General features: G+C 41.4%; 1 long non-coding RNA gene across 2 annotated transcripts in view; it reads right to left on the minus strand.

Annotated features, from left to right (window-relative positions):
* Nucleotides 1-362: 362 nt before the first annotated feature.
* Nucleotides 363-17,359, minus strand: part of LOC311627434 — a 114,383-nt gene continuing 97,386 nt past the window's right edge. The window contains exons 2-3 of one of the 2 annotated variants that reach the window (XR_014795910.1): nucleotides 16,082-16,151; nucleotides 363-389 (exon numbers count right to left, since the gene is read on the minus strand). This is a non-coding gene — a long non-coding RNA (uncharacterized lncRNA). Of the gene's footprint in view, nucleotides 393-16,081; nucleotides 16,152-17,359 lie in introns of both variants that reach the window. The other variant, XR_014795911.1, reaches the window with a different exon arrangement.

Consider the following 17,359-nt stretch of genomic DNA (forward strand, 5'->3'; position numbering starts at 1 on the left):
AATAAATACCTATCGATAATAACTGTAAATGTAAATGGATTAAATGTTCCAATCAAAAGATATGAGTAACAGATTGGATAAGAAAACAAGACCCATACATCTGTTGTCTACAAGAAACCCACCTCAGAAAAAAAGACACACACAGACTGAGGGTGAAGGGATGGAAAAAAGTTTACCAGGCGAATGGAAATGAAAAAAAAGCTGGGGTAGCAATACTTATATCTGACAAATTAGACCTCAAAGTGAAGGACATAACAAGAGATAATGAAGGCCACTTCATAATACTAAAGGGAGCAATCCAACAAGAAGAAATAACCCTGGTAAACATATATGCACCCAACACGGGAGCACCCAAATACATTAAAAAAAAAAAAATTAAAAAAAAAAAACTGCTGGAGGACATTAAGGGAGAGATTAATAGCAATACAATCATAGTAGGAGATTTTAATACTCCACTTTCACCTTTGGACAAATCATCTATACAAAAACTCAGCAAAGAAACATCAATCCTAAATGACTCACTAGACCAGATGGAATTAATCAACATTTTCAGAACATTCCACCCCAAAGCCACAGAATATACATTCTTCTCAAGTGCACATGGGACATTCTCAAAGATAGACCACATGTTGGGATATAGGCAAAGTCTCTTCAAATTAAAGAAGATAGAAATCATATCAAGCATCTTCTCAGATCATAGTGATATAAAACTGGAAATTAACTACAATAAAAATAATCCAAAAAAATCAAACACCTGGAGATTAAACAGCATGCTATTAAACAAGGACTGGGTTACCAGAGAAATCAAGGAAGAAATTAAAAACATCCTGGCAACAAATGACAATGAAAACACAACAATCCAAAATCTATGGGACACAGCAAAAGCAGTTTTGAGAGCCTATTGCAAAAAAAAACAAGAAAAAATGGTAACAAATTAGCTAACTCTACAACTGAAAGAGTTAGAAAAAGAACAACAAGAAAATCCCAGTGTAAGCAGAAGGAAGGAAATAATAAAAATTAGAGCAGAGATAAATGACATAGAGACCAAAGAAACAATACATAAGATCAACAAAACCAAGAGCTGGTTCTTTGAAAGGATAAACAAGATTGATGAACCTCTAGCCAGGCTAGCCAAGAAACAAAGAGAGAGGACCCAAATAAACAAAATCAGAAACGAAAGAGGTGAAATAACAACAGACCCCGCTGAAATACAAAAGATTGTAACAAAATACTACGACAACCTGGAGGAAATGGACATATTCCTAGAAAAATACAATCTTCCGAAACTCAATCAGGAAGAATCTAAAAACCTCAATAGGCCAGTGACTTGGGAAGAAATTGAAACAGTCATCAAAAACCTTCCAGCAAACAAAAGTCCAAGGCCAGATGGCTTCACAGGAGAGTTTTACCAAACATTCAAGGAAGAACTAAAACCTATCCTCCTCAGACTATTCCAAAAAATTCAAGAGGAAAGAACACTTCCAAATTCCTTCTATGAAGCCAGCATCACGCTAATACCAAAACCAGATAAAGGCAACTCAATGAAAGAGAATTACAGGCCAATTTCCCTCATGAACTTAGGTGCCAAAATCCTCAACAAAATTCTAGCAAATCGGCTCCAGCAGAACATCAGGAAGATCATACACCAATAAGTAGGATTTATTGCAGGAATGCGAGGATGGTATAATATCCGCAAATCAATAAACGTAATACATCACATAAACAAATTGAAAGATAAAAATCATATAGTCATATCAATTGATGCAGAAAAAGCATTTGATAAAATTCAACACCTTTTCCTGATAAAAACTCTCAACAAGGTGGGAGTACAAGGATCATACCTCAACATAATAAAAGCTATATATGATAAACCCACAGCCAACATCATACTCAATGGGCAAAAACTAAAACCATTCCCTCTAAGAACAGGAACAAGACAGGGATGCCCACTCTCACCACTCCTGTTTGACATAGTACTGGAAGTACTAGCCATTGCAATTAGACAAGAAGAGGAAATAAAAGGCATCCAAATTGGAAAAGAAGAAGTAAAGTTATCCTTATTTGCAGATGACATGATATTGTGCATAAAAAACCCAAAAGACTCCATCAAAAAACTTATACACTTAATAAATGAATTTGGCAATGTAGCAGGATACAAAATTAATGCCAAGAAATCTGTGGCATTTCTATACACCAATAGTGAACTTGCAGAAACAGAGACTAAAAAGGCAATCCTATTTACTATCACACCAAAAAAAATTAAGATACCTTGGAATAAACTTAACTAAGGAGGTAAAAGACCTATACGCGGAAAACTACACAACACTGAAAAAAGAGATAGAGGAAGATGTAAACAGATGGAAAAACATACCATGTTCATGGATTGGTAGAATCAACATCATCAAAATGGCCATACTTCCCAAAGCAATCTATAGGTTCAATGCACTCCCCATTAAAATACCAATGGCATATTTCACTGACCTAGAAAAAACTCTTCAAAAGTTCATTTGGAACAACAAAAGACCCCGAATAGCCTCAGCAATCCTGAGAAAGAAGAGTAAAGTAGGAGGGATCTCAATACCAGATTTCAAGCTGTATTACAAAGCCACTGTTCTCAAAACAGCCTGGTACTGGCACAAGAACAGACATATAGATCAATGGAACAGAATTGAGAGCCCAGATATCAACCCAAATCACTATGCTCAGTTAATATTTTACAATGGAGGCACGAACATACAATGGAGTCAAGACAGTCTCTTCAATAAATGGTGTTGGGAAAATTGGACAGATACATGCAAAAGAATGAAACTCGATCACCAACTTACACCATACACAAAAATAAACTCAAAATGGATATAGGACTTAAACATAAGACGGGAAACCATAAAAATACTAGAGGCATCCACAGGCAGCAAAATCTCGGACATATGCCAAAAGAACTTCACTGATACTGCTCCTAGAGCAATGGAAGCTAAAGAGAAAAATAAACAAATGGGACTACATCAAAATAAAAACCTTTTTTACAGAAAAAAAAAAAAAAAAAAAAAAAACCATCAACAAAACAAGAAAGCCCACTGTATGGGAGAACATATTTGCAAATGTTATCACTGATAAAGGTTTAATCTCCAACATCTACAGACAGTTTATACAACTTAATAAAAGGAAGATAAATGACCCAATTAAAAAATGGAGAATGGATCTAAATAGAATCTTCTCAAAAGAAGACTGAAGGAAGGCCAAGAGGCACATGAAAACATGCTCAAAGTCACTAATTATCCGAGAGATGCAAATCAAAACAACAATGTGGTACCATCTCACACCTGTCAGAATGGCCAACATCAACAAATCAACAAACAACAAGTGTTGGCAAGGTTGCGGAGAAAAAGGAACCCTCGTGCACTGCTGGTGGGAATGTAGCTGATGCAGCCACTGTGGAGAACAGTATAGAGCTTCCTCAAAAAACTGAAAATGGAACTCCCATTTGACCCAGTAATCCCACTCCTAAAAATATATCCCAAGAAGCTAGAAACACCAACCAGAAAGGATATATGCACCCCTATGTTCATAGCAGCACAATTTACAATAGCTAGGATTTGGAAACAGCCTAGATGCACATCAGCAGATGATTGGATCCAAAAACTATGGTACATCTACACAATGGAATATTATGCTGCCATAAAAAAGAAGAAATTCTCGTCATTTGCAGCAACCTGGATGGAATTGGAGAACATCATGCTGAGTGAAATAAGCCAGTCAATGGAAGAGAAACACCATATGACCTCACTCATTTATGGATGATAAAGAACATTATAATTGAAGAACAAAAAGATAGATATAGGGACAGTAAAGCAACAAGCAGACTGTCAAATTACAGTGGGGAGGGTAGGGAGATCTGGGGTAGATAAGAGATCAACCGAAGGACTTGTATACATGCATATAAGTACAACCAATGGACACAAAACTCTGGGGAGGGAGGGGATATCCGGGAGGGGGGCAATGGTATATGTACAAAGATAATAATTTAATTTAAAAATTTTTTTTAAATAAAATTTCAATTAAAAAAAGATTTTAAAAAATGAAACATTGAAGCCATACAAGGAGCAACCCCAGAGATGGGAGCAGTACCTCCAAAATCTGGTGAGCAAAGATCAAAGTAGGAGAAAATATAACAAAGAAGGGAATTGTCAGTAGTGCCACACTGCAGAGGTCAGGAATAACGTAACAAGAGAGCAGAAAAGGCTCTTTCTTAGTTTTGCAAAAAGATAGGCATGTCAACATAATGTGGGAGGGAATGCCAGCCGGTATTTAAACCAAGAGTGGGGTATCCGACAGTGAAGGCATCTGCAAAGACCATCAGCTTTAGGATTTGCCAGGAAAAGAGAAGAGGAGGGATTAGAGGTGTGAAGCATCAAGCGCAGGGCTTTCTAGAGCTGGACGTGGCAGCAATGGAGAGACAGAGACCGAAGATGTGAGAGTGGAGCACCCCGAGGCACCTTGTGGAAGCACAATCCCAGCAGAGGCAGGGTCCGGATTCCACAGGAAGCAGAGGTCTTTAAACAAGAGGAAAGAAACACTGCCTTTGAGAAGGAATGGAAAGTCTACTTCAGAGACAGAGCTTTCCTGTGGTGAAATGAGGGTACATGAGATGTTCACAAAGGTGGCTTGACTCTCCCGCTGCTCTGAAATGCCACGTAGCAAGAGTGAGAAAGAAATCTTTGATGGTTTGAGTTACTGAGATGTTCAGATTGTTATTGCAGCACAACCCATCCCATCCCAAATGAATACGAGGAGAGGGCTGCCTCCTGAGATTAGGACAGCAGGGAGGAACTGGGGTTTTAAGGAAAGAAAGAGTATGACATAATAGCAGTGATATCCAAGTGATTCAAACAGGTTTGCTTTCCCAACATGTGTTCTCAAAATTTCAAACCTAAGGAAAAGTTCAGAAACCAGGATAATGCCCACCCACAGGCCCTCCACCGAGGTTCACCAATTGTCAACATTTTGCCACATCCGCATACTCTGTGTGTACTGTGTATGCCATACACTGTATGGACACACATTAACTCCTCCTTTCTTCTTTCTTTAAGTAAAAGCATTAGATTGCAGACACCACATCAGTTTACTGTGAGCATTTCAGCCTGTGTTGTCTAAGAACAAAAATGTTCTCACATGGAATTATGGTGTCATTATTTTACCTGAGATTTTAATATTAATAGAGCAATCTTACTTAGTATACATACATATTCAAAACTTCCCAGTTGTGTTTACATTTACTCCATAACTATTTTCCCCATTCATGGTCCCATCCATGATTACACGTTTTTTTGGTGTGTATACAGACAGCCTGACTTTCTGATGAGCGAACAGGGGTTATGGCAGGTGAGATCTGTGAGGCTGGAGAACACAGGCCTTTGCTTGACACTGTCTGTGAATACATCATCGCAGTTGTGTGGTGATGATGATGACAATGAAAAGGAAGATGAATGATGCATAGAATCAAAAGAGAATAATAAAATTTAGGTATTAAAGCCCCAACAAAGAAAAAATAGAAATACAATTAGGCAATGTAAAAATTAATATTAATTAGGCTCTTTATACTCTACCAAAAATGTTTCATTACCTTGCATTAAATGATAAATCATTTAATCTATGTGAAATTAATTTACACTAGGTTCTAGGCTCAATTAGCTTGGCCAACTCCTCCCAAATTTAATTATAGTTGGTACTGGTGATGGAATATTTCTTTATGGACCAAGAGCAATGAGAGAGAAAGGGGCTGTGTTCAAACAAGGGAAGGCTAGGAGGGATTTAAGACAGGAGAGACTGAGAACCTAGAATCTCAGAGCGAATGTGGTGGTCGTTTATTTCACTAGATCCCTTCACATCACAAGAGTCTGTATGCCTACATGCGAGGCTGTGTGCTGACAGGATGACTAACAGACATGCTAGATTTACTCACGCTATGGCTGCACCAGCTAGATAACGATCACAAATTTTTATGTTTTGTTTCATCTTTGGCTGGGATTACAGGAACTCCTTGCAGTAACATTGGTTCTCTTCTGCAGACCAGATGCTCCAATAGCAGTTGATATTTTTTATTTTTAAAAAATGAGTAAGAAATAATTTTTCTTTAACCAATGAGTTCATTTGGTAGAAGTAATTTTTTTTAATGTATTTTGTTGATTTTTTTACAGAGAGGAAGAGAGAGAGATAGAGAGCTAGAAACATTGATAAGAGAGAATCATCGATCAGCTGCCTCTGGCACACCCCCCACTGGGGATGTGCCTGAAACCAAGGTACATGCCCTTGACTGGAATAGAACCTGGTACCTTTCAGTCCATAGGCCGACAGACGTTCTATCCAATGAGCCAAACCGGTTTTGGCAGAAGTGTGTGTTTTTTTATATATATAACAAAGGGAAAGGGCAAAGTGCTAAGGAAATTTACAGGAGACATTCCTGGAGTGAAAAGATAGAAAAACATGATTCTTGCCCCCAAACCCTCATTTTACAGATGAAGAGATTGCCCTGGTGACAGCAAGTCTCCAGCAGCGAAGCCAGTCCAAAGGCTGTTGCTTGCAAACCAAGGGGGCGATGGTGCCCTGACTTCAAGTAGAGGGTGGATTGGAGTGTCACGCAGGAGCCACAACAACAGGCCGGGCGGCTGAGTGGCTGTTGGCGTGGGGGTGTGAGTAGGGCGGGGGGGGGGGGGGGGTAGGGGGGGGGACATCAAAATGATTTTCTTTTTTAAATGACATCAGATTCTCCATGGCCACTTTTGAACGATTCCATTTGCTGAGGGAGGGAGCCCCACAGGAGAAATACAATTGAAGGCAGAGACCAGGAAGCAATCTCAGAAGGAGTAGGAAGGCTGAGATTCTAAGATGCGCTCTGGGCCCAAAGAATTCTTGGGTCTTTCTAAATCTAGAGACAGAAAAATTGGGAAGTGCTCCCAGCCTGCAACCTAGCTCTGTCTGGCAGTTAGAGGTCTCTCTGCTCAAGGCAGACACCAGGGGTCAGTGCAACCCAGTTCTCCATAAGGAGCCTATAGGTCCTTTTCCTTTAACGCTGTTCATTACCCAGAGAATTCTAAAAGGCAGATTCGTTTAGATAGCAGCATTTACAAGCAGTTGTAATTATGGTGTATGGAAAACAATTATTCCCTCCTAAAATTGCTCTTTTAATTTTCTCTCATTTGTCCCAGAGTGAATGTTAAATAAGCCTCATTGCCTCTCATCCTGCCTTGGAGTCTCGCACCGAGATATCCAAGCATCGGGCTCTGCAGCTCAGCCTGCACTCCAGCCTGCACTCTCACGCTCACGCTCTGATTCCACAGACAAGCCCGGCACCGCTCATCGAAACGCCTAATACAACCCTCCCCACACACTTACTGCTCTTCCACATTCACCTAGAGAGCTTCCTGCCCTCTGAAACCTTCCTCTGCCACCAACCCCACCAGAAGACTGGCCACTCCACCCTTCATGCTTCCTTATTCCCTGAGCAGACGTCTTTCACTTGTGAAATTTGCACCTACTGTTTTGTTTTGTGGTTGTTGTTGTTTTAAATATATTTTTATTGATTTCAGAGAGGAAGGAAGAGGGAGAGAGAGAGAGAAACGCGGGTGGGTGAAGGCCAGATCTGCTAGGGAAGGGGTGTGGAGGGCCGTTCTTTTTATTAAAAAGTGTGTGTTGCGGGGCGGAGAGGTGGCTGTAATTTCAGGGAAGTGTTGTTATTAATTGGTTGTTCTAGCCTTAAAATGGTCTTGACTATTAAATAGCTTTCTCTCTGCACAGAGGGAGGGGGTTGGGAGAGGAAGGAGCTTCATGAGAGCGACAGAGGAAGGTTCTGCTGCCAAGATGAGAGAGAATCATTGTTGGCTGCCTCCTGCAAGTCCCCCATTGGGGATCAAGCCCACAATCGAGGCATGTGCCCTTGACCGGAATCGAACCTGGGACCCTTCAGTTCGCAGGCTGACACTCTATCCACTAAGCCAAACAGGCCATGGCTGCACCTGGTGTTTTTTGTTTACATGGTCAATCTGATGAACCTTGAAGGTGAGGGCCTCACTTTGTGTGTTTCCAGTCCCCAGTGCTTGGCTTAATAGATGGAACCCCTTGATCAGTCAGTTTGGGGTTAAATAGATGAATACTTAAGCCTGAAGAAGACAAGGAAGAGGGTAAAGGTCAAGCAGCGATGAAGACTCTCCGGGAAATGCCAGGAGGGCTCTGAGCTGTCCGGAGATTCCGGAGAGATGGTGTAATGAGATGCTGAGAACCACCCCAGACTGACGTGGGTGCTCTGAGAGAAGGCGCACGGGATTCAAGCTTGGAGTAGCCGGAAACTACTCATTTCTGCTTTCTCTCTCGGGCCACAGTTGAACAAACTGCTTTCCTAACAAAGGCCAAGGCGCTGGGTGCTGGAAATGTTTGGCTGGAAAACAGCTCAGTTTCCATCTTTCCAGCCTCTGCCCAGGCATCAGGAGCGGAGCCTGCTGCTGTCTGAGGCTCCGGATCGCAGGGTGCATTCGCAGACATGTGTTGTTCTAATGTGGTGGGCGATGGTGGGAATGGGGCCAGGCGGGGACACTGGGCGCTCCAGTTCCACCTTATGAGAGAGGGGGGGTGCTCACTCAGAGCCAGATTCTGGGAGGTGGGCAGCGGTGATAAACAAAGCAAATCTTCGCAGTCAGAGCAATGACATTTAATAAAGCGCTTAGGCGGTGAGATTGGGTTCTCGGGCTTCCTTGGAGTGATTAACGCGGGTGGGTGAAGGCCAGATCTGCTAGGGAAGGGGTGTGGAGGGCCGTTCTTTTTATTAAAAAGTGTGTGTTGCGGGGCGGAGAGGTGGCTGTAATTTCAGGGAAGTGTTGTTATTAATTGGTTGTTCTAGCCTTAAAATGGTCTTGACTATTAAATAGCTTTCTCTCTGCACAGAGGGAGGGGGTTGGGAGAGGAAGGAGCTTCATGAGAGCGACAGAGGAAGGTTCTGCTGCCAAGAGCCCTCTGTTGGCATCAGACATTGTCTGTGATACATGAGTCTTCTGCATCCAGGACATCCCTTTGTGTTGGCTCAGAGGCTGAGGGCACTTCCGATTCCTTTATTTCCCTTCGCTGCCAGTGACTGGCCTTCCAGAGAAAGCTACAGCTTCTATTGCAGCCACTGTCTGTAATCCCAGGCCAGCAAGACCGCAGGAAAGAGGCCCGAGCCTGCCTTCTCCCTCTGATTTCTGAGCTCCATGAAAAAATGGAGGGTGAGGAAGGAAGATTGATGAAAGCTTTGTTAAGCACGGCCTCCTGTACCCTGTTGAAAGCAGTGGCCCTGAGAAAAGTACCATGTCAGAATCTGAGAATTAATAGGAGACTTAAAATCTTCCAGACAGCCCCCACTGGTGTGGCTCGGAGGTTGAGCATCTATCTATGAACCAGGAGGTCATGGTTTGATTCCTGGTCAGGGCACATGCCTGCATTGTGGGCTCGATTCCCAGTGTGGGGCATGCAGGAGGCAGGCAATCAATGATTCGCTATCATTGTTGATGTTTCTATCTCTCTCCTCCTCCCTGCCTCTCTGAAATCAATAAAAATATATATTTTTAAAAAGGAAGATCAATTTTTAACATTGTCAAATTCAGAAATAAATTACCATCCACCACTAACAAAGTTAAAGAAAATGCAAAAGGTAGGAAGGACATAATCAAAATGACTAAAGGAAACTAAGTGTAATACAATTTGCTTTATAAAAAAAAAACTTACTCTTTTCTAATTTTCCTCATTTTGTAGCTTACTTCTTGACCAGCCAAATACCCATGTAACTGGAGAAGGTTTGCATATACAATTTCCAATACGCCAACAGAACTTGACTTGATATGGAGAATAACTACTAGTTTACTACCAATCAATACACACTCTCTAGGTGTTGGTAAACTGGAAGTCAGAAACTTACAATGGCTAACTTTACAATGCTTTATTTTAATGAATTTTTACATGTATGAATTCATTTCATCTTCACACCATCGCTAGAGGTGAATACTATTATTACTCCCATTTTACAGAGAAGAAACTGAGGTACAGAGCCCAGGTCTCACAGCAGAGGCTGGTAGAGCCAGAATTCAAACCCAGTCCCTCTGGGCAAGGCCTCTGGGCAAGGCCTCGGGCCCTTGTGTGGGTTACCTGACTGGAATGGAAACAGTCTGGGTGGGTGAAACCAATCAGTCATTTTGAATCCTTGGCTGGAATTAGGAAGAGGGAGGGGTGTGTGTGTGTGTGTGTGTGTCTGTGTGTGTCTGTGTGTGTGAAAGAGCACATGTACATGCCCTCCTTTAAGTTATTAAAAAATCTTACATCTTTATAGCAATGTCAATCTTATCTTACTGATTCTTTAAGAACCCTTGAGACTATGGCAAAGTATGTTTTATTACATCCATTTTAATATGGGGAACTCTGGAGAAAAATAAGCTATTAATACAGCATTAATAATAATTATTAGCACTTTTATATGTATCAGTTTATTTAGTCCTCACAATAACCTTAGTAGCTTCATGAGATTATAATTTGTTAGACAGATTATTTCTGTTTTATGGATTAAACTGGGACTCAGAGAGGGTAAAGAGAGGTGCTGAAGATCACAGAGATACTGAGTGGAGCTAGGACTCTAGTCAGACATCAACGGTTTCCTGGAGCCTGGATCATTCAGGGCCTTCTGGAAGAAAAAGAATACAATTTTAAACATATAAGATTTGGTGCAAATGAGAAGACTTACTTAGAATGAGAAAAGGATTAATAATAAATTATACATTTTTAAAACTTACACATCCCGAACATTACAAAATATATTTTTATTAACTACCTGACACATCTTTACCTTCCCTTCTTTTTTGGGGGGGAGGGGTGGTGAAGAGAGAGGGGGAGATTACTGTGGGAGGGGAGAGGAAGAGGGAGAGGGGGATTACTGTGTGTGTTTGTGTGTGTGTGTGTTTGTGTGTGTAGTGTGTATAGTGTGTGTGGTGTGTGTTTGGGGGGGTGTTGGCAGGTGGTGTGTGTGTATGGTGTGTGTGTGTGTGTGTGTGTGTGTGTGTGTGTGGTGTGTAAGGGGTGTGTGTGTGATATGTGGGTAGTGTGTGTGATGTATGGGTAGTGTGTGTGTGTGTGTGTGTGTGTGTGTGTGTGTGTGAGTATGGGGTGTGTGAGGGGGGTGATGAGTGGGTGTGTGATGTGTGTGATGTGTGTATGTGTGTGTGTGTGTGTGTGTGTGTGTGTGTGTGTGTGGTGTGTAGGAGTATGGGGTGTGTGTGAGGGGGGTGAGGGGTGTGTGTGTGATGTGTGTGTGTGTGTGTGTGTGTGTGTGTGTGTGGGTGTGTGTACCAAAGAAGGATTATTCAGAGAACATCTGCTTGGATTGCTGGAGGGACTGTGAGTTTACACAATTGTGGGGCTAAGTATTCTGGGAGGTTTGTCTTCCACTTCTCTCTCTGGAGATTGCAGGCCACTGGGGAGGCAGTTGGGAAGGAACAATGATGTAAAGAGGGAGACCCAGGGCAAACTGGAGCCAACAATAGGAGGGACAACGCCCTAGCCTAGATGGACAGAAAACTCTGTCTGTTCTTGTCCAGTGGAACACATGTCTGCGCATCAAGCCCCTCATCTCGGAGTTAACCAGGCATCCCGCTCGGGGGCATGGAAATGACACAGATGAGGAGGGTGACAGGCAGTCCACCTGCTGCTCAGACTGTCCAGTTGGCTCAGCAGATCAGCACACCACAAGAATGAGCTCCAAAGAGGCTGCTGCTTCGCTTCCATCCCCATGACCTTCCATAAAAGCCTCCCAGTGGCCCCCGTAATCAGAAACATGTAAGTGAACATCCTGAGACCCACTCCAGCCTGTTCCAGGTGGCATGTACCGAGCAGCAGCATGTTGTCTGCAGGTGCTGGTGAGATGGTCAGTGCACACCAACGCGTCCAGCTGCTTATCTGTCTACGTGTCGTATCCATTTGGGAGAGAAGGATGCTGAGTTCTCTGACTATGTTTGTATTTTTTATACTTCCCAATTGTACATTTCAAAACACTTCCAATAAAAATGTAAAATTAGCCACTTAATCCAATTGTACTTTAGTGGTTATTCACTCTGATTGCCTCTTCGTGTAATATTAAGGTGGAAGAGCTCTTAGTCTTAACTAATTGCAGTATATATACATATATATGATGTAAATATGTATACATTTACATTTATAAATATGTGTATGTTTCCTAATATACAAATACACGTATAACATGTGTACTTTTTAAAATTAAAATGGATAGCATGTGAGTACACTGTGAGGGCCCCTCCCAGGGCCTTGGAAGGACCCATGCAAATGAAGCACCTTTTTTTCCTATGTTTTTTCCCTCTGATTCTGGCCCAGGTGTGTCTACAAAGACCCGAACCTTGATCACTATACTGTCTTTTCTGTGAGAGATTCCAGGCCAGCATTCAGGAATGACTCAAGTACAGCTGCTCTCCTCTCTGTTTAAAAGTAGCAATATATCCCAGATTTCCAACGGGATCCAACCAGGGGAGCAGCATATCTCAGTAAATTCACTTACATTTGTCCCAGAATGTATCCTGCCAGCAATCCACACACATACACACACACACACTCACACACACACTCCCCTCACACACACACCACACACCACACACACACATATACCACACAGACCACACACACACACACACACACACACACCTCACACACACACCACACACCACACACACACATATACCACACAGACCACACACACACACACACCTCACACACACACCACACACCACACACACACATATACCACACACACACACACACACACACACACACACACACCTCACACACACACCACACACCACACACACATATACTACACAGACCACACACACACTCACACACACACTCACACACACACACCACACACCACACACACACATACACCACACAGACCACACACACACACACACACACACACACACACACCCCACACACACACATACACATACATTTTGTTCTAGAAAAATGTGAGCATTCAACCAAACCTCCCAATCCCAATGTTAAATGGGAATCAGATGAACATTTGAAGGAAAGCTAAGGTTGAAATCCCTGCTTCAAGTAGGAAAGTGCACTATATTACCTTCCTGCAGAGTTATTCCACTTACCTCTCCCTTCCCCAGAAGACACAGTTCTGCCTGAATGAAATTTGTCCATCTAATTGTCATTCACTCATAAATTCTGTACAGATTGGACTCATTGAACAAGTACCTTTCATAATCCTGATAAATAGTGAATAAATCAGGCATGGTTGATGTATACTCAAGTGTGCTTCTGACATTCCTCCATTGGATTAGAGCATAAACACAGAGTTTTGTGGAGATGGCTCCTTCCATCAGAGCTAGCAGTAAAAAGAGCATAATAATGATAAGAGCAATAGTATCTTACTTTATTGAACAGTTGCCATATACCTTATTCTCTGCCAAGCACTTTACACACAGTATCACATTGAATCGCCCCAATAACACTGGAGGCAGGTACTTAACCACTGATATTACTGAGCCAATGCCCTCCTAGCAAATGGCAATCATACTCTTGAGTCAGTGAAATTCACCTAGAAATGGGCTAGGTTAAGGGATAGAGATAAACCAAAGTATCTTCAAACAACTGCAACACAACTCGGAATCTGATCATAAATATTGCCATTTTTCCACAGGCTTTATCCTCTCCACCCTGTGGCAGGGGGTGGGGAGAAGGCTCTTTAATAATCAATGTCATTTAATGCCAAGGACAAGCAAACAAAACTTTTTATGAGAAATTTACCGCCATTTTTAATCAAGAAAACATCCCTCTATTCCTTTCCCAATAAATTCTGGCTTCCATCCACCCACATTAATGACTTCAAAATGGCCCGAGAACTTATTTAATGTCACTGCTTAATCACTTTATTAAATGCCACTGCTCCCAAATGTGAATATTTGTTTTTATCTCATCTCTGACGTCTTCCATAGAGCCGTACTCCAAGAACCCCAATTCCTTTTCAGAAGAATTTGAATTTCCCACTGTGCATTTTGCCACTCCTTGCCAGAAAGATCAAATGGCACATTCTGAAATACATCAGAAAAACCGTTCCTTCCAACTTATCTCCCTTTTGGTATTATTGTATGAAATCCTATCCTAGTAAGTTATTGTTATAGACTGTGTATGTCCCTCTCAGGATCCTTCCCTTATAGGAGGGCAATATTTTAATTTTCATTTTTAGTTATCTGTTCTGAGGAGAGAAGGGGGCATGAAGCTTCAGGAATAAAATGTTATTGGGGGGGGGGGGGAAAGTAGCTAAGAAACAGAGAAAATGAACTTTTGTCACCGCTAGAAATGTTAACAAAGCAGAGTTTTGCTCCTGTGACTGAAACCAAGATGTTGTTATATGACTGGGCTAAGATGTCACACTCAACCTCAATGGCGGAAGGCGGATGTGTGAGAGGAGGATGAGTTGCATAACTGGTTCAGGTTAAATCTGCTCGGGAGAGAGAGAATTATTTTTTGCCGTGGTGAATATATTCTTAGAGAGACAAAGAAAATAAAATTTAGTTACTTTGTGTTTCCTATATGAAGATCCATTTTCTGGAACAAGTACTTTTTTTTTCTTTATTGATTAAAGTATTACATATGTGTCCTTACCTCCCCCCACCATTGCCCCGCACTCATGCCCTCACCCCCATGGTGTCTGTGTCCATTGATTAGGCTTAAATGCATGCATACAAGTCCTTTGGTAGATTTCTCCCCCTTACTCCCACCCTTCCCTACCTTTCCTCTGAGGTTTGACAGTCTGATCAATGCTTCTCTGTCTCTGGATCTGTTTTTGTTCATTAATTTATGTTGTTCATTATATTCCACAAATGAGTGAGATCATGGATATTTATCTTTCTCTGACTCACTTATTTTGCTTAGCATAATGCTCTCTAGTAGCATCCATGCTATTGCAAATAAAAAGAATTCCTTCTTTTTTACCTCAGCGTAGTATTCCATTGTGTAGATGTACCACAGTTTTTTAATCCACTCATGTTCAGATGGAAACTTAGCCTTTTTCCAAATCTTACTTTTGGTGAATTGTGCTGCTATGAACATAGGGATACATATATCCTTTCTAGTTTCTTGGGATATATTCCTATTATAGAAGTGGGATCACTGGGTCAAATGGAAGTTCCATTTTTAGTTTTTTGAGGAAATTCCATACTGTTCTCTACAGTGGCCTCACCAGTCTGCATTCCTACTGGCAGTGCATGAGGGTTTCTTTTTCTCTGCATCCTTCACCAGCATTTGTCATTTCTTGATTTGTGCCAGAATGAAGGGAAGAGAAACCATGGTTGGAAAACCTATTTGAAGAAATAATGTCGGAAAACTTCCCTGATGTGGGGAAGAAAAAAAAGTCACACAAGCACAGAGAGTCACAAACAAGATGAACTGGAAAAGACCCACACCAAGATACTTTTTAATTACAATGGCAAACGTCAGGACAAAAAAATTTAAAGGCTGTAAGAGTGAGACAAAGTTATATATAAGGAATCTCCCATTAGATTATCAAATGATTTCTCAACAAAAACAGAAAGGAATGGAAGGAAATTTACAAAGTGATGCAAAGTAAGGGACTGAATCCAAGAATACTCTATCCAGCAAGGCTGTCATTCAAAACTGAAGAGGAAATAAGGAGCTACACACACACACACACCAAAAAAAAAAAAAAAAAAAAAGCCAAGGGAGTTTATCACTACCAAGCCAGAAATGCAAGAAATGCTAAAGGGACTGGTATAAAAAAGAAGAAATAAAAAGGGAAGAAGGAAAAAGGAACACAGGCACAAAAAATAAAAATGGCTACAAACAAGCACCTATAAATAATAACTTTAAATGTAAGCAGACTAAATGCTCCAATCAAAAGACAACAAGTGGCTGAATGGGAAAAAAAAAAAAAAAAAAAAAATGACCGATACATATGCTGTCTACAAGAGACCCACCTCAGAACAAAGGACCCACACAGACTGAAAGTGAAGGGATGGAACAATATCTTTCAGACAAATGGAAATGAAAAAAAAAAAAAAAAAAAAAAAAAAAAAAAAAAAAAAAAAAAAAAAAAAAAAAAAAACCTCCTGGAAAATATCAATGGAGAGATCAACAAGAATACAATCATAGTAGGGGACTTTAACACCCCACTGACATCACTGGACAAATCCTCTAGACAAAAAAAACCAGCAAAGAAACAGCAATTCTAGATCAGATGGACTCAAATATTTTTGTTCCAGGAATGAAACCATTCCTGCATGCCTGCCAATGCCGATGGCTGCTGGGACCCTGTGTTGAGAAGGATTCTGAGGCCTGTCCGTCGCCGCTAGGGAGCGCTGCAGTGGATTAACGAGGCCTGCTGTGGAGAGAGGAGAGAAGGGCCCATCACATCCTGGACCCTCTCCCACATCCTGACTCCCACATACCTGCTGACCTGTACTGACATGGTGGTTAATCTCCCACCGCTGCCATAGGCCATAGGATGCGAGGAATGCGGGAGTAGACATTCACCTTTCATTTCATTCACCCGTTAAATCTCCTTCCTCACAGGAATTTGAAACTGATGTCATTGGCTGCATCTATTTAAAAGGGATGTTAGGGACCCTCTGCACCCAACTCCTCGCTTTAAGAATAAAGACTCTGAAAACACGAGCAGTCGTTTCCTTATTATTACTTCAAAATCCAGATTTTTACGTGCACATTTCTGCAAATAGGTTTATTTTATTGTATAAAACAGAACAAATTTCTGAGAGGGTTGCCATAAGATAAAGATTTCAGAATATTTTTCTGTTGACATCCATTACATAAATAAATTTATAGAGAAAATTCTTGGTACTGAAAGAATTATTGTTATGCTAAAGATTTAGAAATATGGGAAGAATCACATTTTAGAAACTCAGACTCAGTGTGATACTCATAATGAGTAGAAATCTTGCACTATAGAATGTAAACAAAGGTTTGTTTTTAACACTAAGGACGTCACTTTTTTCCTCATTTGGTCCACAGCCTAAAGCATTACGATGTTAGCCCCATTTTGCAGGGAGTACATGCCATAGTGCCACTCCCTACAGGCTAAGACTCCTGTGTAGGCTCGTCTCGTGCAATAGTTTGGGCTCTTACTGCCTTTGTTCTACCGCCTCTGTCTGTGACATTTGGCAAAGAAAGAGCATGTCATCCCCTGTGGGATAATAAAGACAATTCGCCAGCATTACAGAGTATGAAAAGCCCACTACGTGGGGCCAGGAAGAAGAGAAGAAACTGCCAGCTGGTGGCAGGAGGAAGTGCTGGGGGT

The sequence above is a fragment of the Pipistrellus hanaki genome (genome assembly GCF_964339955.1).
Source record: "Pipistrellus hanaki genome assembly, chromosome: 9".
NCBI classification, from domain to species: Eukaryota; Metazoa; Chordata; class Mammalia; order Chiroptera; family Vespertilionidae; genus Pipistrellus; species Pipistrellus hanaki.